A 24,151-nucleotide genomic window follows, 5' to 3' on the forward strand; every position below is an offset into this window, starting at 1 on the left:
CGCATCGCCCGTGGCTTCAGATGTAAAATTGTTATCGACATTTGACTTGACGATTTATTTATTTCTTTACAACGCAGATATGGACTGTAATCCATCAACCTGTCCCACCTTAATTCAGTCACTTTCAGTGAAACCTTTTAGAGCTTAATTGTGATTTAATTGTGTCCGCTCACCCCTTAAAGCCTACCAGAAAATACGTGAACAAGATAAGAAATGATAAAAACATGCCTATGCAGAAACATATAGTTTACTAAAACTTAAGAGAGATAATTTTAAAAAGATATCATTTAAATTAACAAAAAAACTAGCGAGTAGCTAACAGGCTACATGATAAAATAACGACTGACTGAATACCCTGTGATTTTTAGAAACTAGGCTATTTATTTATTTACCCTGTCTATTCTGCTGTTGTCATGGGGGTATTTATATTGCATTGTGTTGTGTTTAATGCTGGTAACAAAACAAAAAGCTTGTAAGTTCATTATTGCTTGGCCAATGAACTTCACCCAAACACAAGCGAAAATCCACGAAGCAGCCAACGTTTCCCGATCGAATAGTTCAATTCTGTCTGTCTGTATGTGTGTGTGTGTGTGTGTGTGAGAGAGAGAGAGAGATAGAGAGAGAGAGAGAGAGAGAGAGAGAGAGTGTGTGTGTGTGTGTGTGTGTGAGTGAGAGAGATTGGAAATAAAATTCCTGCGCCTTTAAGAATTTTCTGCTGCTAAACTTCAGCGACGTTAGTGAGGCAGAGTAAGAACATCCTGATTTACTCACATATATAGCCTATATATTTATCGATCCCCTGGAGGCTGATGTTGATTGTGAACCGCACTTGGATCGGTAGTGTAGCCTACGACCTAACTAATTTTAAAACATCTGAACCAGCCACTTTGAAGTCCTACAATCCCCATTAAAGTGAGCTACATTTTTTAAAAGGCCTGCTAGGAGGGATCACAGCAGAAATGGTGAAAATATTAAGGCCTACCCGTCTGCTCTAAGCTATAATAAAAACAACTGAGAAAGGAGTAATCCAACTTCATAAGCAGCAGTGTTTCAGCTTACTCTTGGAATCTCCAGGAATCAGAGATGCACCTGACACACTTTATCCTTCCCTTGACGTGACCCTAAAAAACGAGTTTCCATCCAGCATCACTGCTTAAATATAGCCAACACTATTGGGCAAAAATAATACCTTAGAAGAGTGACCACAGTTTGAATGATGAGAATAGAAATATTTTTTTTCCAGAAATAAAAAAATTAATTAAAAAACAACAACAAAAATTCTAATGCTCGTTTGAAAGAATAGTGATTTCTTTAAATGTAAACAGAAATGAGGGGGGAAAAAAATTAACCACGAGGTCATATGTTAGAAAAATATTCAAATATGGTGCTGCAGTCTTAAATGAAGATGGATTTAATAAATAAAGCGCTATCAAACACGTCATCTGTGAGGTTTACATGAGCGATTTCACACCACGGTGCTCAATATTCACAGGGGATCACAACATCCTTTTGATTCTGCCCTTTTTATTCTCGCCCTGCACTGATCCGTGCATGCAATAATATCATAGCACCATATCCGAGAGTCTTATGCATTTTTAAAATAACCACACTAGAAATAAATGCTCATGATTATGTCAATGATGGATTTATCGATTTTATCTTACACTTTAAGAATTCAAAAATAATTGTATGAAAAAAAAATAATTCTTAAAATGTTGAGAGCATTTTAGTACCCCGTTTTAAATAGACTAAATATTAATTTACGATAAATATACGCCTTGCATATTTTTACATACAATACCTATATTATGATGATCAGAGGTACAGTAAAATGACTTGCGTCGTGCAATTGCGACTTAGGCTATACAATTAAACTGAAACAATTATTGCAAAGGCGCCTGGTCACATCTTGGATGTTAATATATGCATATAAAAGTTTTGAATGTTTTATATCTATATTTGAAAGTTTATTGAATATTTTTGAATAGCTGAATAAAATCACTTTTTTTAACAAAATAAAAACATTTGGAACACAATTATAGCCAAGTGAATTTAACTGTAAGAAAGCGCCCAATTAAGCTAAACTCTTAACAATAAAGATGCTTCACGATGTCATATCAATATCAGTAATATCTTAAAATATTATGATTAGTTAATTTTAATATTGTATTAAAATATTAAAAATAATATCATAATAATGTACTCATGCGATGTAAAATTGTATATAAGAATATAATAAATGAATATTAAAATATAAAAACGTGCAATAAAATACTTTATTAAGGCTAGTTAAATAGGCTATATCCGATAAACTAATGCCAAAATAATGTCTGGCGATGAAAACAACGAAAAGTTGTCCACAAATTGGACGATCCCGTGCAAATTAGCTACCACCGTCTATTTTCGCTCCACTAGTTTCTCTAACCTAGATCATCAGATTCTCGATAGCCTCCGTCCATGTTAACATCAATATACCAGAATGAACTGATAATGCCATGCTGCAATATTCATATCCTCTAATTGCGTCAGCGAAATTATCACAGAATTAATTAAACACGGTTCCCATTTCCAATTGACCACACGGCACCGTAGGAATCCTAATTAATTATAATTAAATTAAGGGGACTCCATTCAGCGCAGCATTGATTTGAGGAAAAGCTGCTGAAAGTTGAATTCAGAAGCGCCTGTAATGACTCCAGACATGATGGCGATGGGGGCCGGGCTGAGGTGGCCGTGTATAAATAGTGTGATCTGAAAAACACAGACATAACAGCAGGAGTGATCTAAACCTTCAACACGCAAACATATCGCCGAATTCACTGTTGAGCAGACAAAAAGATTCGCGTTAGGTACATTTTAAAGTGGATTTCTGTAATCAGCCATGGAAGAACTCACGGCGTTCGTGTCGAAATCCTTCGATCAGAAAAGCAAGGAGAGCAGCAAAGAGAGCATCACGTACAAGGAAGTTTTGGAGAGTGGTTTAGCCCGAGCCAGAGAGCTGGGAAACTCGGAGACCAACCTTCAGGAGATTACAGAAACCAACAACAACCATTGTCCGGTACACCTTTACAAGGAGCACGTAGAGCTGGAAAAGGAGAAATTGAAGGAGTTTAACGTGACACGGGCTACTGACGGTGAGTTACGCAAAGTGTAGTAATGTTTCTCGCTGCAGACGCGTTCGCAATTAGATGTCCGCGCGAATACGCGTTTTAACGTTGTTGAAATATCTATCAAATCGGAGTAATTGTACATTGAGGTCATTTTCACTGTCTTAAATAGAGATTTCGATCGTCTTGAGAGGCTAACTATAGCATGCGAGTAGAGAAATTCAAGCTGTATTCAGCTGATGCAATGGGCACTTGTTCGTTGTAGAGTGTGCCGTGCCGTTTTCTTTTGTAAAAGAATACAAATACGGCATTTTTAAGTAAAAGAATCACAATAAGTGTATAAAAAGGGAAGTAGCCTATGTACTCACATTTGAGGAATTACAGTCAAAACAATAGGCCCCTATTACTCATTATCAATTTATTCCTGAGCGTTCCTTAAATTGCCAGGATATGAGTAAAGACACTTATTTTCTCTTTACCTACAATACTTGTGTAAATAAAGAGTAAAAAAGGCTGTCGTTTGAAACAGAACCATATGGGTGATAACATTTTTAAAGAGAGATTTAATATAAAACGAGTTTGCTTTTGAAACTGTGAACAAAGACGTTTAACGACATTCATGGCAGGCCCATGACAGATTGTTTTGGAATACAACACCTCAATAAATAATAATAGTAATCATAATAATAATAATTCATTTAAATGACATTGACAATATGGGCCTACATTAAAACCAAAACAAAGACCACTTCACAGAGTTTATAAAGAAAAAAATCGCAGTAAGACAAAGTTTGTAAGTTTACATTTGATTTCCAAAACTAGCAAATAACACCGTTTACTGCTCTGGAATGAAGATTCAGTTCTATATAAATATATTTAAAATAAAGTGCAGAGCTGCATTAGCTTCTAATGTTTCCGAATAGGCCATGTTATAATGTAATTTTAGAGCTACATAATAACCTAACCTCTTTATCCATGTCCCTTAATTATACGAATCTGCCTAATTATAACCATATAAAAAAAAAAAATCGAGAACATTTACGTGTTGTGTTTAAAGTCACTTTTATTTGTAAAGCGACAATGCATGTTTCAGAGTAGCTGCGATTTCTTGCTATTCATCTTGGATTTCACCTAATAAAATTGTTTTAATTTTTCATCAACATTTTTAAAAAGCGTTCTCTGTTGACATGTCGCATAATTAGATTTATTTAGTTCCCGATTCTTTTTTACTTCTGAGCCGCCATCTCGTTTTTTAAACACTTGTGTAATAAATGAACGCTTTAAAAGAAGTAGGCTACTTTGTTGATGTGTTTATGTTGTATTTTCACAGGAATTTATGACTGCAAAGACAAGAGGGAGGATGTGAAATCGGAGGATGAGGACGCACAGAGTAAACTGAAGCAGAGACGGAGCAGGACAAATTTTACCTTAGAGCAGCTGAATGAACTGGAGCGCTTATTTGATGAGACGCATTACCCAGACGCCTTCATGCGGGAGGAGTTGAGTCAGAGGCTGGGGCTGTCAGAGGCCCGCGTGCAGGTAAGAGCCCATTCCTCCATACACTCCATGGATTCTTTTTATTCTTTTTTAAAATTCTATTACGAAGAAAAAAAAGTGCACATTCTAAAAACAATTTTAGAACAGATAAAACAGGCAAATATTAAATATGACTACATTCAAATATTAATTTAAAAACAGATTCATTTTTAAACGAATGCATCTTTTAGTGGAAATGCAAATAAGATGGATGACAGTTGGGGGTTCTGTGTCACTTATTTTTTCATTGTTTTACGTAGACTACGTTCGCGAAATAGTTTAAAGCAGGCCAGTGTGTGTGTGTGTGTGTGAAAATACAACATAACAAACCTTGCTCTATCAGCGTAGCATAGGCTAACCGAGAAAAATAATGTCCACGGAGATTATTCATAAAGTTTATTGCTTTTACATTTAATATTAGCAAAATGTGGTGTTTATGCTCATACGCCTAGAGGAATTTATCACGCTGGTAACTTAATGTAGCCTAAAACTAAAGGGTTTTAGTTAGCAGTTTGTAAAGTTAGAAATAATAGGCAATCAATTTACGTAAGTACTCTAGGAATATGCGTTTGTTACAGAGAAGTGAACTGGCAAGGGGAAAATAATCAAATAAATAAAACAGCGTAAGTGTGATAGGCCTTCATTCCTCCTACACGTTTGCTTAAGTAGGCTAGATTAAATTTGTATATCATACCATGCGCCTGAGATGTTTAACATTTGGAGACGGTTGTTCTGTTCACTCATACACAAAGCATTTCTGTTATCTTTCTATTTATGCGGGTTCAGTTTCAGTGGTGGGGGTGGATATGAAATCGCCCTTTAGTTCCTGCAGCAGCAGCTATATTCAAAGGAAAACTTGCTTATGTGCTGCAGAAAGATCTAACCACATCATTAAAATTAATGAAGAGATTGAACCGCTGCTGCAGGGGATACCTTCTTATGTCACTCACCTCATTTTCTCCAACCTTATCTTTGTATTATCTGCCATTGGCTTGATATACTGTTCCTATAAAAATGTATTAGGAATAATTCAATTCTGTCTTAACTCCTATGACATAGGCCGTGTTACAAAATGTAATGGGAAAATAAGTAACATTGTTTGCCAGTGTGACAGCTTGCAAGCAAGACATTTTTTTAATGTTTCAGAGGCGGAGGCGAAATCAGATTAAAAGAGGAGAGCAAAGAATAGGTCAGAGCTGTGATTTGATGCAACCAAAAATTCATACCGCGTTAAAACGCCTCTGTATGATGCATCACAACTGCATTTTATGACTCGTATCACATTTCAAATTTCGCAGAAAATGGACGTGAGCTAGCCTAGTTGTTATGGACCTGCTACTATACTGTTCTATAGAAGCCCCACGCCGACCAGCTGTCAAGAATCTAATTGAAAGTTATGAGACCTCAGTGAGGAGAAGGCAGTAATTCAATTACGACTAATATCTTTCGGTTTTTGGTGCAGGGCTAAATTAAATGTCATTATTCACTGTCTCTAATAAAAATCAAAAGGAAATCAGATTAGGGTATTTGTGAACCGCATCATTGAGTGGTCCTTAATGAAGAAATAACTGTCGAAACCAGTGTAGCTCACTTTCCCTATAGCATAGTGCTGGATAATTACAATCGATCAAAGATTAAAATATGATGCATTCATTGTGGCGCACTAAAAGTCACACATTGAACAGGCCTATTATATTATTATTATTCATAATCTATAATGCAAAATCCGAGTGCCTTACAAATAAATAAATAATAATAAAAAAAACAGGTTGACAGACGTCTCCTTTTAAATTTTAATGAGCGAGTCTGAGAGTTGAAAAAGCAGCGCCTATAGCGTGATTTAACTGAACCGTAATGATGGAAAACTGTAGGCATAGTGTAAATTTACACTGTTCATAATTAATATTTCCCACAATTTCAAACACCTAGCCTATGTGATGCAGCAAATTGATTTTATTGAAAAAAAGATACTATTAAAAAATAATAGGCCTAAATTTCAGAGATGTAAAATTGTCAGTTAGTTTATGGTGCTTTGACAAGAGCTATGTTATTCCATATAAGAAAGGAAATAAGAAAATTAAACTGTATTAAATGTAGACACAGCCAAAGAATACACACACAGAATTCATTAGTGTAGAAGATGAAAATTGCTATATTAATTATGAAGAAGATTTGTCGAACAATGAATAACAGAATTTGCTTTTCCAATTTTAATTAAATAATAATCTAGACCGATTAACAGAGGCAAGAGAAATCGGCGCTGTTTTTCTGTAATGTCGGTTGCATGGACAAATGAAATGCAACTAATTTGCACATTTCTGTAATTTAATTTGTAATATAAAAAAGTATATGGTGGTGAACACGACAAAGAATAACCTTTTTTTCCTCTCTGATTTTAGGTATGGTTTCAGAACAGAAGAGCGAAATGCCGAAAACAGGAAAATCAAATGCACAAAGGTAAATAAATGACCCAATTTTCCAAACTTTTTGTGATATTACATTTTCTTATTTTATGCATTTCTAAATTAATTTATAACGGGACATGACCCAAGTCAAAGTAGAATTGGGTGCTCGTGAGCCAGCAGCTACATTTTAAATTTGACGTAACTGGTCAAATCATCTAGGCCTACATAAAAAATGATTATGACTAACTTTGCTCATTTATTATTCTTTTCTATTCTAGGTGTTATTTTGGGCACCGCGAGTCACCTGGACGCGTGCAGGGTCGCTCCTTACGTGAATATGGGCGCACTCAGAATGCCATTTCAACAGGTAAGCTAGGAATAACGAAGCTGATTTTTATTCATTTTTTATTGTGTTTCTTGTGATGTGCAAATGTGCAGTTCAGTCGACTAAATAAACGTCTCGCTCCGCCATGTTAACCACCTAAAAGTAGCGGCCGAGCAATGTTTAGGCTTTGACAAACAATCTGATGTGACGCTATAGTCTCCGTGCGTCGCGCGAAGGGCGCGGACCTTTCACCCCCGGGGCCCGATGAGAGACGAATGAGATAAGAGGGACCGAGAAACATTTCATCTGGTGCTGAAGAACTGTCTGCATCAACCAGACACGAGAGAGCAGCCATAATTAAGCTAATAGCACAGCGAGGGAAAGGCAGATAAAAGAGATTATGAAAGAGAGGAATAACGCACTGATGGTTATTGGCACTGAGCAGCATTGGCAGGGCCGAGGAGTGAGGACTGCATACTGAACACCACAAATGTCCACCACCTGTTGTTCTGACTGCCCCTGTAGAGGGGTTGCACAGTCCAATTTGACTGATTTGTGGAGACACTGGAGCAAGGGGCTGCTTTAATTTTTATGAGTATTTTCACACAGAGATAATTAAAATAAATGCAAGTGCCAGGCATAAAATCAGAAGGCCTGTGGTTAGAAAATGTGAGCAGCAAAGAAACTCAGATGAGACAGGCTGTATTCATACCTGATTATTTTCCAAAAATAACAGACTACCAGGTCTGACATTATTTATCCTCCTTTCAAAGCGTTCTCCCTATGTTTGCGTATTCATGTGGAAAACAGAAAAAAGAAACATTGGTAAAACATTCTTTCCCAGTGTCAAAAACTTGTGCAGCTTGTCAGATGTTGTATTTTAGTTGGACTGCAAAATGTAAAGCTTTGAAATATTTATGATCCCTGTGCAGAGAAAGATACATGAGAAGAATACTAAAAAAGAAAATACAAAATAAGTTACTTTTTAAGTCAGTGGATGTCTAATTTTCACCTCATCTTACTGAAATAATTGCTAAGAATCTGCAATCTGATATTTTATGCTGCCTGCTTACACCCCCCCCCCCCCCCCCCCCCCCCTCAGGAACCATGCGAATAAATATTTATATATATGAGAATGAATATTTTGGGTGCAAAATTGTTTATTTATGCCATTGAATATTTAATTAAGATTACATGATGTTGCAGCTTTTAGCGGCTGTATGGAAAGATTCGCTGTAGATCAAACTAATATGCTGAGAAGTGAGATTTGCAACTGATGGAAGTTCTTTGACTATTAAGCTGTCTGAGCACATTGCATAATGCAGCTCAAGATCAGATGAAAAAGAATGCACTGAGCGAGTGACTGTTTTCATTGAAAGGACACAGTTAGAACAAGCCTTCGGAGGGGTGTCCGAGCCTGAAACCGGATCCCCGCCACTCCTCGAGCTGACCCCGCGGCCGCTGACTAACTCCGTGTTTGTTTTTGCTCGCCCCGCAGGTCCAAGCTCAGTTACAGTTGGAGGGGGTCGGAACGCACTCCCATCCTCACCTGCACCCACACCTCGCGGCCCACGCTCCCTATCTGATGTTCCCGCCCCCGCCCTTTGGATTACCAATCGCGTCGCTGGCAGACTCGGCCTCTGCGGCGGCCGCCGTGGTAGCGGCTGCCAAGAGCAATAGCAAGAACTCCAGCATCGCTGACCTGCGACTCAAGGCAAGAAAACACGCCGAGGCGCTGGGACTCTGACCCCCATGGGCTTCTCTGCTGCTCTGAACTGATAATTGCTTCTAACACAAGACTAAGCCTGTGAAAAGGCCGTGACACTCACAGTTAAAACAAAACAAAATAAAAACAAAAGAGAAAAAAAGGGGTGTAAGGGGAGAGAATGAGAGAGAAAAAAAGTCACAAAAAACCAGCTGCCAAAACAAACCACTTGTAGAGAAAGGTAATTAAATACCAATGAATCACCTTTTACTTTTCGCCCAACAGGCAGGACTTCTTGGAGGCCACTGGCTCAGCCCTTTCCAGGCACAGATCACAGCCCCAGGACCATACAAAAATGTCTGGATGTCTGTCTGAAAACCAGCGTTTAGGAGAGAAGACTTTTTAAAAAAGCAAAAGGCAGACACAGAGTGAGGCTAGAGGTTGTGTTTTTACGGACAGACACTGAAACTTTGGAATCTCAACCTCAAAGTGAAAAGAAAGAGACAGCCATATTTGCCTCCTACCACTGTGCCGCTGCCTAGTGTACGTGCTCAATTGAAGGATAGACCTATTGGGGCTGGCCTCCATTGTAACTGACATACATCTATGTTGATCACTGCCATGATAACCCTCCACTACAATTCATAGCTAAAGCTGTTATTTGCATTTTTGATTTTTTTGTTTTTCATTGTTCATTCTGCTGTGGACAAAGACTGGAAACAGCAATAACATCAATGGTACAATCGCCTGGTTTTTAGTGGAATTGATTCTTATGATTCTTTCTGTTTTGGGAGGAAATGTTGCGTTGCTGTTATTTCCTTCCGGGCATGTGTATGGAATTTAGCTTTCATTCTCATATTTTGTGCTCTCTTCTTTTTTATGTGATGTGTCCTGGAATAGAAGTGAACCTAGCTTTTGCACTTCAGATCTTGTATGAAGGGGTTTACGATCCTTAATGCAAGATATACTACTTTTATGTAAAGGGGAAACAAATTTGGCTTTCGTTTTGCTGAAATACATTGAAATGACTTGTTTTTGTTTGTTTCAAAAAGGATAAACAGTAACTGCAACTTTGTAATTTAACATTTTAAGAAACATCAGTTTAACTGAAATGCAATTATGTGCAGTTAAGTGCAATACTGTAAATATGGAAAACGTAATATAGCGGTTGATGTTTGCTAATTAAACAATGATTTTTAAGTTGTTGAGTTTGGGCACTGATGTCGATGTGTTGAAAGTTCTTCACCACAAACACATCCTTGAAAGCTGTGTAAAAGATCATTTGCTTACTCGTTTGCAATGTGCCATAACTCCCGAAGTTCAATGGTATTCAAATAGTTTTGTACACGTGCATTGAAAGAGATACTGATATCACTGAAAGCAGACAAGGAAGATTCCTTTGACACTGTACAAAAATGCTCTAGGTTCCTGGGTCATAAACATGGTCTGGTTTTTAACATAATAAATCAGCCAAAGACAACAATTTGATCACATTAATAGAGGTAGAATTATTTCATTTAAAGCTCCAAAACCATTTTTCAGCAACTGCATCCACAGTCTTTTTTCCCCATATAAACAAGAACTGTCTACAGTTTCCTGAATTGAATACAATAAGCTTAAGAATTTGTTACCAAGGTAAAAACCCCCCAAAAAAACTGTATTATTTCCATGACCGTACCATGAAACAGTTTGCCAGTTCAGACATCAATTGCCTTTGAACTACAGTAGTAGATCTTGGTCAGGTCTACCTCTAACAATAAACGCTACATTGTGGGCTGTTTTCGTTGTTCACCATTACGGTTGTTTAGGAATGTTTCTGTTTCTTTAATTGACGTCATAGGTGCTTTTATTTATTATTTTATCTTAAAGTTTATAAATGTTAAATAGTCAAATTTCAAGTGTACATATTTACATGGCTTTGCATTTATTTTTATATATTTTTTAAATGTTAACATTTGCAACAGTTTTACGCGAACGTGTGACTGCAGTACATTTGTTTGACTAAAATGTAGCGTGTTTGAGTTTACAAACATTTCAGGGATGGCGGATGAAACCATAAGACTTTGTGTTGAGATTTTCTTGATGCTCCAAGGAATTTGTTGTATCTCATCATATTTCATATGCAAGCATGCCCAAACATGATTCACCATTGAGTTTTTTTGTTTCTGTTGTTTCACAAAAAAAAAAAGAAAAAAGAATGTACATCTTGTACAAGTAATCTATCAATAAAAGTTATAAATATTTGTAATAGAGTTTGTAAAATTTTGTGGCCCTCTACAATTTTATGAATAAAGGTTGCATAAAGGTTCAGACACGTTTGTATATTATATGTACACATTTTTACTCATTAAATTGATGACTACAAGACTCTTTATAGAGGAGCCACAATATATATAAAGAATTGAAAAAGGTTTTCTAGCATGATAGAGCATCAACTAAAACACAAGCGTTTTTACCATCCAAATGTTCTAGATTTTGATCCGTGAGTCTATTCAGACAAAATCATGTCTCTTTGTCATGTACGAGGTGCAATATTGATCTGTACATCTAAACTAACATCACAGTCACATCTGTCTTTAGCAAACCTTTTTTGGATGGATTGTTGCATCTGGAAACCCAAATCCAGATGTGTGTACACAAAGTAATTGCAGGCAACATAGTGTCTTTTTGTCTAAATCACGTGGAGAAATTAGTCTAAATGGCGTCCTGTTGAGCAAGTACCCCCTAAAAGGTCGGAGCAGGTTTCATTTGTAGCTTAGCACTCATACATCAAGATGGAGTGATATAGGCAGAGGCTGATACCAGCACATTTAGGCACTGACCTCTGGCTGGGGTCTGCTGGATGAAGCAGAACATAACAGCATCCTTTTATGTGCTCTAATAATTGGCAATGTAGAACCGCCATCAATCAACCCACACCAAGTCATGGTTTCTTTTTCAACATGCACAAACACACAAAGGTATTTATATTGGCCGCAAGTCACAAATAAAGACAAGCAAGCAGCCTATGAAACCTTTTAATTAAAAGTAAACCAAACTAAACTTTTTTATTGAATCAAGGTTATTGCTCACATTAAAAGTGACAAAGTTTATTGCAGTCGTATGCTGACAATACTAAAGCTGATGTACCTTTTAGTTTCTATAATAAAACATTGTTTATCGTAGGACTGGCATATAATGAAACAAACTTCAAAAAATACTTCCCAATTTTGTTCATTTGAGGAGGAGGCACTTATTTTAACATCTACCAGCTCATGAGAGTATTAGACCTTTTATGAAATGCTGAATCATATTCTACATAGGGCAATGAAATCATTTTGAAAAGGCATAAACTTGGCTTATTCAAGCATATTTCATTTTGTGCCATTCCTTCTGAAACAAGATACTTAACAGATGCTACCATTTAGTTTCATGGAAGCCTTATCAACATCAGCCAAACTATACTGTATGTCCATGCATAACTTATGTAAATATTGTCTCTCCCTTTAAGTGCAAGGAAATGTTTACCTTTTTAATCTTTTCAACAAGACTCTAAAGAAGAAAGAGGAGGTGTTCTAAGCTCTAAGTGTCCACATCAGTTCTTCGGGAGCTTGACTGCATTTTTAAGATAAACATTAATAGTAACAGATAAACATTGCAATGCAATGACAAAAACACAAGTTTGTTTATGTATATGAACTATACTAACTCAATGGACTGACAATACAACTGCAAAATATCAGCCACTTAAAATGAAGACATGACTATAAAGCTGAGGTGTTTCTACTGAATCAATGAAAATCATGCTATCAGGCCATTAAAGTAATCAAAAAACACATACAGATGCAATCTTTAAAGCATGGAAGTGTATTGCTGAAAATATTAAAACAAGCTTTAAACACAGAAATCTGTTCAGAGCGATTTTAATTCAAAAGTCACCAGTGAATTAAGTCTTAATATTGATTTGACCATGGAGACTTAAAGGAGAACTAAAGATTGTGAAACAAAGGCTGACAGCAATTTGTCCATCTGAGGCCATTTTTGTTTTTTCGAGCCATTAAATCTCAACCAATAAGCTATTTTCTTGGTCTGGTATTGCTTTCTTATTCAGTCTAAATCTGTTGTATTTTGAAGTATCAAACTAAAACCCTACAGGACCTGGCTCTGACAGAATTGTAAAGTAGCAAGAATCTACTTTAGGTGCCATTTCTCTTGCAGCATAAAAGTTACAATTCAAAATCTGTTAGCTTCCACTTTGAGAGACAAGTTACAGTACCTTGGTGGTTTACCTGTAAGAAGTGAGAAACCATTTGAAAGGTTCAAAAACCTGATCTTCTTAAAGCAAGAAGCGGTCAGAAAGGCCAAGATTTCTGAAAAGGTGAGATATTAACCAAATTACTGTGAATTCCTTTGTAAAAAAAAAAACCCAAAAAAACTTGTGTATATATACTACACAGTAAATATATAACAGACCACTATATTCAGTGATGCTTTTAATAATGTTTGTTTGTTTTGGTGGATAAATAAAAATCATTAAATTCAAATCTACATCTAATCTAACATTGCATAACAATGAAAACAGTTTCTGTTTACTGTTCAGAGGAAAGTGTTTCCTGTTTATTCTATTTTCACAACAAAAGGCTTAAATGGGATGCTGTATATATTTTGTGAAAGCTCTCGTTGCTTAAATTAAATTATGCCTTCAGTTAGACATAACTAAAATATATTGATTCTGAGATCATGCCCTTCCAGACAGAAAATCAGATAAAACCAAACATTTATCTCTTGTTAAAATGCTTTGAGTTATAATTTTTCCCATGCTGAGTATTGTAAAATATTATACTTGCTGATATTAACAGAGCAAATTTCTGGAAAATAACTCTGAAGCTTAAGAACGTCTATAGAAAATTACAGGAATATTTTGACTGGAATTAATGATAACTGGCGCTGTTTTTGCTATAGTGATCAATGCCGGTTTCATTTCTGGTTACAAGAAGCGCTAAACAAACAATCGAGTCAACTCTCTCTGGCATTCCCATTGCTTTCAGATAAGCTTCACGGTTGAATGGCTGGCGACACAGTGAAAATCTTTTCTTACTAGTGGGAATCAAAGTCAGATGCATCAGAGGCAACTGAATTTTCAATGCCCCTAGTCTATCTCCCTCTATTGGGAGATAAAACCAGTTAAGCGCTCTCATGTGAATGCAATGCAGCGATGCAATATTGAATGATGAAAATTTTGAAATCCATTTCACTGTTTACCGCATTTATTTCACACCATGCGTCACAGTCTCATTAAGTAAATGCCATTTAAGATGTGAACAGATGCTGCTGTCTGAAATTACTTCATAGTGACAGCTACTTTAAAAGTTATTTACTCTCTACAAGTAACTAAACAATACTTAATACTTACTTGAAACAGCTATACCAGAGAAACTAGAAATATACTGAGCGACACTGAGATCATAACCAAACTGAAAGCACTTTGTTCTACTACAGACATAAACGTCTTGCAATAGCAGAAGCTATGATAATAATAGATCTAAAAATGCATAAGAAGAAAGATAACCTTTATCATAATATTTAATTTACCACACCAGTATGCAAAACTATTTATTGAGACAAATTCAACATGCATGCTTGTTATGTTTCAAAAACCCACTGATTCCAAGTGTTTGTCCATACGGGACAAACTGTTTGTCTGGCAGTTTTTTTTGATAATCTACCGTGACTTTTTGCTGTGTATAATCTAAACCGCACACTAAGCTTTGTGTAAACCATGGCCCAGTCCTTCAGCTTCTCTGTTGTCACTGTCAATTTGATTCAAATTCCAATGTGGAGACCTGTATTGTGCCAAAAATGACTTCCTTAACCCTTACGGTCAGCAACATGAAGAGAGCAGGTTTACAGAACATCAAGAGAAAACTTTTTCAAAAGGACTTTTCCCCAAAAAAAAGCACAAGAATTGCAGAGAAGCCATTTTATGCTTATTATAACAATCAAGCACATTGTCAAAAATAAATCCCGCATCTCTAGTTGTCTGAAAATATCCAACCACCATAAATATGATGAGAAAACAATGCAGGCGAAGCAGAAATCTAAACATTTCAGCATTTGAGATGCTTGTCATTTGAGTTTTAGCTAAAGGGTGAACCAGAGATGAAACAGCATTAGATTCTCAAAAACAGACCAGGCTCAATTTAGACGAGGTAACAAAAATGCGAGCTAGAGGCTAAGCAGAAACTCACATGCAGAAAAAAAAACACCCGTAAAATGTAAAGCACACACGACGATCAAATGAAAATGACTGAAATACTAAACTAAAAATAGGAAAGCATGAGCTGCATCCATGTACAATGTCACATGCGGTTTGAAATAAAATGCATAGAGACTAAACATGGGACATTTTAGTAGAGATTACTACCCAAAATGGTGTGCGGTAACAAAATACCATCATCCTGCATCAAACAATAAAGTGCATGTTCTGTTTCTGTAGAAGGTCATGATTCTTTCTCTTCCCTCTTCAGTAATGTGACTGAGATTTCAGCAGATGGAGCCTCAGCATATCCTGGGTGAATGTTAATGAAAAGCAAACAGCCCACTTGAGCAGTTTACACGGTGTAGTATCGCTGTGAGCCATGCTAAAGCGATCCCTCCGCTCTGACAAATAAAGAGCACTCGAGGGGAAAATAATTATATGCCAATTCCTGACTAAGGGTCAAATGTATTATAATGTAAATGCAAACATCTTCTTGTACTTCTTTTTTTACAACAAAATGTTAATGAGAGGGGCAGTGCCTGAAACAATATATTTTGCCTAAGAAGATCTGATTAATAGCGGGCCTAAGTACTGACGGTTTAACAAACAAGGCATGCGCTCGCATGACATGAAGCAAATCTGAAATTTCACATTTAGATTGTGGGTATTTGCAGGATTGTCAAGGCCTCAAAGGATTTCTTACGGGATTACCACAGGGCTACTGGGCTAAACTACGGTCTCACACCCTACATTCTAAGTGCAAGAGGTCAAAGTGGGCTGAATACATTTCGGTGCTATCCTGAGGGGAACTTTAAAATCAGGCATTCAGAAAAACACACTTGAAAAGTATTGTTTGTGTCCTTTGTGTGCAGTTATAACTGAAATTCTTCATCATCAGAGTGTGGTCACATAATATGAAATCAATATTGTCAATGAAACAGACCACACTCATTTTTGCGATCCATAGATCCTAATAATCATAATAAAGTCTGTTTCGACACATATTGTATTACTGAGGTCACTGGCCACCCCTCCCCAGTTATTATAGAGAGCTTTGAGAATTGTTTTTCTGATACGTGTAGTTTTTGAGTCATCTGAAGCAACCTTGTTTTCTTGACTAAGATTTGAGATTGTCAACAGATGAGGCTATACTCCTTGCCATACTGTACGAATTGAGTTAAATCTACCATTTACATTTAAAGTAAAATAAAATAAAATATATTTGAAAAAAAAAAAAAGTTGTCCTTTAAAATCTTTTAAAAATTCTTACTAAATTTAATTGTTGTCTGCTTGCATTAAAAGCAAACCAGTCCAACAATATATACTTAAGAAAAAGGAAAGTCTTTGCTGAATATACATACACCATGGTAGAATATTAGTATACAATAGAGTTACTACATAATGAATGGGTGAAGATGGAATTATGCTAAATATTATTGAGCCAGTCAAGGAAAGTAAAATCCTACAAAACCAAAAGTGGAAATATAAACAGAAAAAAAGAAAGAAAAAAAAAATATATGGACCACTAATGTAGCTGCAATATTGATAAGGTTCATAATAAAACAATGCAATAAACCAAACCAAAGCACTCACAATTAATCATAGTTAGCTGGGGGCACTTCCAAGAAAAATGATTTCATTTCAAGGGACATTCTCAAGCGGTCTCTAATGAGATTGACTTCTCAAGCTGTTCATTTTGCTGTAAGTTGGCCATTTTGACCAGCTCAGACGTTTAAGAGAGCGGTGAGAAAATGGCTGATGAAAGACAAAACAAGATTCCCGATTCTGCCAACATTATCCGCCAGGTCGGGTTCTCAGCCACAAGTCAAGCACATCAATTTGGACTAAACCAATTGACTAGCACATCAGTCTTTGGCTGCTTAACACAATTTCGGAAAATATCCTTAACATTATGTTGTATTATAGAGCAATATATTTCACAAAAACACATAACGATTCCATGACAAAAGGGAACTTTAACAATATTCGGTGCTGTCAGATGAAAAAAATGCACTGTAAATCAACTGAAGAGATGATCTTTGGCCAGTCAATGAGAGATAGGAACAGCGATTTCCAGCATCCTGATGGTGCCCACCAGCTCACGCTTACTGTAGAGCTCAGAAATGCTTCTGAGGTAAAAATGTTAACTTTCTTAAGGCTAAGGGCACTTGGGTCTGTAAATAGCCGGAGGGAATGTAACATAGTCTGATTATAGCCCATCTCTCCATTTCCCAAATGTTTTACAGTTCCTGACCATTAATCAATAGCAGCAAAACAAATCTCCAGCTCGAGCTGCTGCAGTTCACTGAGGTGGTGGATTTCTAAGAGCTGTGGAAAGTTCAAGGTCTAACCGTGACCAGTTCGCGACTACTGAACGCAACCGTATAATATTTCACAATGAATCAGTGTGTGCTTTTTCTGTGCAACGGTAACCTCGCATAAACCTATGCCCATTAGTCAAATTATCTTGCTAAATGATAAATGAAGACTGGGTTAAAAGCGAGCACATGTCTGAAATTCCCTTTCAAATGCGTGTTTTTGAGGACAAAACAAATAAAAACCAAACAATTGCACACAACAAAATCACTTTGCCTTCAGTTACCTGTAAATAATGAATCAGACCTTTCCAAGATCCAATTAAATCCAATAAAGAGTGTCTTGTGTAATAGCAACCTGTAATCAAAGCAAGACAGTCCGGGCCTTTGAAGCTTGGACACTGAAGCCTATTGTGTGCAGAGCGAAGTGGGAAAGTAGGAAAATATTGATGCCTTTAAACCCACGGGGACGACACGAAGAGGCGAATCTTCACAGGGCATAATAAACATTAGCTCTCTGCACAGTCTCCACGACTACATATGCCGATACATAAAATGAGTTATTGTGCGCGCGATAACAGACTCTCCGCTTTAGCGGCCTCGTAGTAAAGCTAATAAATGTCATAGGTACATAATCCCCTACACGTTTATGGAAACAGATCTCTCCTGTTAAGTTCTTTTACACTCTGTCCCCCGGGGCCCAGATATACTATATTGATGAACACATTAAGAAAGCATGATTTGACTAGAGAAACTCCTGCATTAGATGAAGCTGTGAAAGATGAATTCAATTGTAATTTGAATAACGCAGCCGGGACCAGATTACTCAAAACGGGTGGCAGGGAATTGTCTGCTCGGAAATTGAGTTGCGCTTGTTAAGTCGAGTGCTCATCACCCAAAATAGCATTTGCTATCATATCTAGTGTTAATACAAAGATTCATTGATAAACCACTTTAGAGGCAAATCCTGTTTGCATGGCTAACCTCTTTAAACCCTCTTAATTTCATCCTCTCATTTATCATCGTGCCACCAGAGCACATTTTCAATAAGTTTGTCAGATAGCTCATAAGCACCACGCCGCCTTTCTAGTGCACTGCTGAAGGGCCACAGAAAATAAGGCTGTTCCAAAAGGTAGGCATCTTAATTATGCTGCCTCCTAAGATACTTCGTTACCGCCGAATTCGAAGAAAAGCGTTGGATGCTTTGAGGAGAAGGCATCCCAGAGTGCATTGCAACATGCTTAGGGAAAAACATAAACAGAAAGAATCAATATGCATGAATAAAGTTATTTTAAAAAGACTAATAAATAGATTTTTAAAAATAAATAAACAGAAATTTATACATTTATTAAAAAAAGATTATTCTAGAGAAGCATTGTGTCTAATCACAGAATGCACTGCAGTGACTAAATGAAAAAATCCAAGATGGTAACTTCTATTTAATTCAAGACTGAAAAAAGGGGCAAAGGGATTAATTCATCAATGAAAACAATATAAAATCTATAATAATTAATTATAATTAATATAAAAATTGTATTTTAAATAAACATTGATGCTGGAGAAGGTGATCCATGAATGTATTGCTATGAGTTTACAGAAAAATTCATCTAAGATGGTAACTGCTATTAAATAAATAAAAGAATAAATAAAAATAACGGATAAAAAAATAAACTGAAATAAATAAATTACTAAATAAAAATGGATTATTCAACTGCTCGGAAATCATATCTATCCATATATGGTATGATATACACACCATGCTATATATAATATATATGTAATACGTACGCTATGTAAGTTGGATAAAAGCATCTGCCAAATGCATAAATGTAAGTATTGTGTATCGAATATCATACCATTAGCTTAGCAGCATGCTAACCTCAAACTGTACTGAAACTGTATTGAGTGGCATGTGGTCACCATGTAGAGTGTTCCAAATTGGTCACATATAATGTTCCATGATACTTAGCATGGTGCCTTACAAGACAGTTTTCTATGTAGGCAGTAGCTTTCAGCTTGGACACTCAAGCCTATTGCTCACTACTGTAGGTGGTGGACTACAGCAGAATATCAGTTGACATTAAAAATGACGTCCTAATGAACGCACAGTTGCTTACCATGGAACATGAGCAGTCTGTAACAAAGTGCTCTGGCCTGAGTGAGTTTTCTGACAGCTGTTTTCAGCATGCGCATCCATATTAAGTCCCATATTACACCACAGACATTGAAAAGACAATGCTGTCAAAATGTCTCAAGGAAATTACTGCATACAACAGATACACCAATATGGCTGACAAACTGCACGTTAAAAGTGTTAAGGGTACACCGCGGCTGGGCCTTATCCAAGATGGCTGATTAATGGAGGTCTGCCTTGTGTAATATGAGCAGGGGGGGGGGGGGGGGGGGGGGTCTGATCACAGTTATGGTTCTCCAGGACACTGGGCCGACACGCAGCAGGCGAATGACATGGCTGATTTGGAATGTAATGTGTTAGGAGTAAATCTGACCTCAGCGTAGACTGGAGTTTTTCTGTTTTATGAGTGCATGCTAAAAGAGACTTCCTGTGGGTTTTTGAACCTTCATTCAGTTCGAATAACACATAAAAAGTCAGTCATTGGCTTCAGACTTGCTCACAGCATATTGCATCATTAAACAATAAATATTATTTCCATTGATATTCTGTTCACACTGGCTCTTGCCACTTTCAAATATCACTGAATATTAAAAAAAAAACTCAATTGTAATACAAAATTTAAATAATAAATATTATTGTGTGGATATAAAGTGTAATTATATTATTATATTATAAATTTGGGATAAGCATGTTTTTTTTTTAAAGGAATAATCTTAAGCTGTCCAAAGCTGCACCAATTTGTTCAATAAAAATAATAATATTCTGAAATATTATTACAATTTAAAATAACTGTTTTGTATTTTAATATTTTTTTTTAAAAATGTAATTCATTCCTGTGGTGGAAAAGCTGAATTTTCAGCAGCCATTACTCCAGTCTTCAGTGTCACATGATCCTTCAGAAATCATTCTAATATATAAATTATAATATATAAATTTGGCACTCAAGAAACATTTCTTATTATTATCAACGTTGAAAACAGTTGTGCTGTTTAACATTGTTGTAAAAACAGTGCTTAAAAGAAAAAAAAACAACAGGAAAAATGTTTTTAATAACTACATACACACAACACACAGTGTATATACACAACAACCATATTTTTCCCCTGCCTTTTTTCCACTTTTTTTAAACACACATCTATATATATATATATATATATATATATATATATATATATATATATATATATATATATATATATATATATATATATATATATATATATATATATATATATATATATATATATATATATATACATATACACACACACACACACAATATATATATGTAGATATATACAGGCACTAGATTTTATCCTTGTAAATGAGCCAATTTGCTATAGTAAGAGAGAACAGTTTAGGAGGGCATGTTTGATTATAGAAATTATTTTCTAGGATTTGAAGCTGTGTGTACAATAAAAAGACCCTTTTGTCAAGCTACTCCACTATTTGTTGAAAAATGTAGCTCATTAATGGAGAAACTACACACATTTTGAAAACAGCTGAACTACTCTCAGGCTACAGAGAAAACAATAGCCTAGTTAATTTAACAGTATCGGTTCTTTTTCTAGTTAGTTACTCTCCAACACCGGTAGCATCTAATTATAGAGCCGTTCTATTCTCCATGCCAAAGTTGAGGGTCAAAAAGCGTACTCATATCTACAGGAAAAGTGTGTGGGAGAAAACTATGTCTAATGTACCAGAACCCTCACAGTTCATTTCAATATATAGACACAGAACACTACTGTAGCTCCAGGTATTCCTCTTCAGATCTGAGCAAGATCAACGCAAAGGTTGTTTCATCTTTTATGGATCTTGTTGAAAATAAGAGATTGCCTCGAAAAGTCTGAATGGCGGACAAAGAGTTTGAGGGAGCAGGAAAGGCGGCAGCTGCGGAGCGGCACTGTTTGCTCTTTTGAAATTGTTTATATGGGAATAGATCCCCATGGCCGGCTAATCGTATGGTTTTAGCAATCCCGATGGAGGCCTAGGCTTTCTGAAGCTTCTGTTGTTTGCGATAGCCTCTGTGATATTGCCCAAAAGGCTTGAGAACTAAGGAGTAATTTTCTGGATAGATGGTGTCATGAAAGCAGACAATTATGAGCTCTCTTAGGGTTGTGGTTTTAGTCATATTATTTGTTTTATGTACTTTTTGAAGCATTAGCTTTTAAGTTAAACAGCTTAAGGGTCCCTCTCCCTTTCTGTACGCATTGTGAGGTTATGATAATTATTGGCTGTCTGTGGGCACATACAAACTGTTTTTTACTTAAAGGTTACTCTGTGACACAGATAGAGATTTAAGTGCATAAAGCCACATTATGCACTTAAATCTCTGCAACACCATATGACCCAACCGACGCAAGAGAACACAGAGAGGACAGATCAGGCAGAACAAAGGAGATGCTCCAGAATCTTAATTAGCAAGCATCAAGGGAACGAAGCGCTGCCTTGGCTGGTGATTGTTGTCGATCAATAGAACAACAAGTCCTGAGGAAGAGACTGGAGCAGATATTATTGCTAAAGGACTTATCATAAATCAAACACACTAATAACAGTCAGCCGATCGAGACAAGTGGTGAAACACAACTGAAAGCAGCTTCATTGTCAAAGATTAGCTACGACAAACTAGCCATTTTGTTTGGGCTTTTTCTTTTTTATTCCTAAATGTCTTAGTTTTTTTATATGAAAGACTTAATTTTGCCATTACTGGCACTGCTAAAGCTACATTTTAAAAGCCTGTTGACTGGCTGCTAGCCACTGCCCTTACAAACATTACTGATGCTTTTACTACAAATAAAACAAAAAAAACATAGTTAAGCCATGGTAACCACAAATTAACCATGGTTTTGCTACACTAACCATAGTTTAACCATGGTATTTGTGGTAAAACTGGTTATACAACTGGTAATAGTTCACCAAAAACCATGGTTACAACACTTAATACAACAAAACCATGGTCAATTTTCGTAAGGGTGGAACACTGTGAAAATTATAAGCTAAAGAGTTTTGATGATCTGATAAAAAACAAAATCAATCAATCACTTTCCTGTCTATGAGAGTTGGTTACTTAAAGAGGCTCTCTTTCTGTTTTAAAAGTGATATCTGGTCATTATAATTCTAACAGAAAAATATGATATCCGTATATGCAAATTCTCATAGGTCAGATAACCAAATTTGTCATTTTCATGCATGAGTTTGCTTCAGTAGAATCAGTACAGTTGACTTTTAATTCAATAAATGATAAAAAGTATAGAAACTTAATTTGAAGTTAATTTTGAAGTTAACATGAAGAATTACAGAATAGTTCATAATTATATAATTTCTATTCTTATTATTATTTGTAATATTTAATAGGCTACTTATAATATATTTATGATATTTGTAATATCATTAGGGCTGCAACAACTAATCGATAAAATCGATTATTATCGATTATGAAAATCATCGACAACGATTCTCATTATCGATTAATCGGGTCTGCCCACAGTGCACGTCCAACTTCAGCTGGTTAGTCAAATTACGGCACTGAATAATGCATTTCTATGGACAAAATGCATCTAAAAATAGTGGAGGAAACAGAATGAGATTCTGCCGGAGAAGATCCAAGCTGCCCAAAACATGATAATTCTTTATTTTAAGCTTTAAGTTAATGCATAAGAGTAATGGATTGCCCTGTCAGGCGCTTTTGACAGATGCGTGTGCGTCCTCAGCGCAAAAACGTTCAGTTTACGGTCATATCCTTATCTATAAATGCCAAAAATTCACGCGAGCATTTCCATTTTTGCATAAAGGTCCGTCCTGACAGTCTGTGTTAAGTTTAAAATACCGAATGAGCGCCGGCGCGGCGGGCGCGCGCACGCGCGTCAGACGGACAGAACACAGTAGAGAGGGAGACAATTAATAGGCTTTTCAGCGCAAACATATCCACTGTGCTGAATTATCTGTTGTTGAAAGTTAATTTAAGGTTTAAAATAAATTAAAATATTTTATGAGAGTAGGAACTTTAAAGGGATAACAGCGTGTAATTGTCTGTCTGAATATAAACATGAGACGCTCCATAACGGCCTTTTACAGGATAAAGAAATGACAAGGTGACTGTGATCAAAGTAGTTCCTGCAGAACATTACTCTGACCTGTTGGTTAACACTGAGTTTGTGTTTTTATTCGTCTTTATTATTATCTTTATTATTTTAATTTTTAATAGAGGTTTAAACTATATTCAATTTTTACAATGCTTAACAAATTTATGTAAGTTTAACAATGTGTTTATGTAAGGTTTGTGCCACTGCTGCTCTAAAGTAACAGTATTGGTGATAACCAAAATCATTTTTCGGCTTTCTGTACTGGTTAGTACTCCAATATGTGTAAGCTCTTTAGTAACAGTAG

At 36.2% G+C, this 24,151-nt stretch overlaps 1 pseudogene across 1 annotated transcript; it reads left to right on the forward strand.

The window, feature by feature from the left end:
- Positions 1–2,769: 2,769 nt before the first annotated feature.
- Positions 2,770–11,316, forward strand: LOC306876071 (short stature homeobox protein-like; annotated as a pseudogene). Its single transcript has 6 exons — positions 2,770–3,134; positions 4,438–4,646; positions 7,043–7,100; positions 7,327–7,415; positions 8,872–9,087; positions 9,364–11,316. The product of its transcript is annotated as a short stature homeobox protein-like (transcript).
- Positions 11,317–24,151: the final 12,835 nt, after the last annotated feature.

The sequence above is a fragment of the Barbus barbus genome (genome assembly GCF_936440315.1).
Source record: "Barbus barbus genome assembly, chromosome: 10".
Taxonomy (NCBI): domain Eukaryota; kingdom Metazoa; phylum Chordata; class Actinopteri; order Cypriniformes; family Cyprinidae; genus Barbus; species Barbus barbus.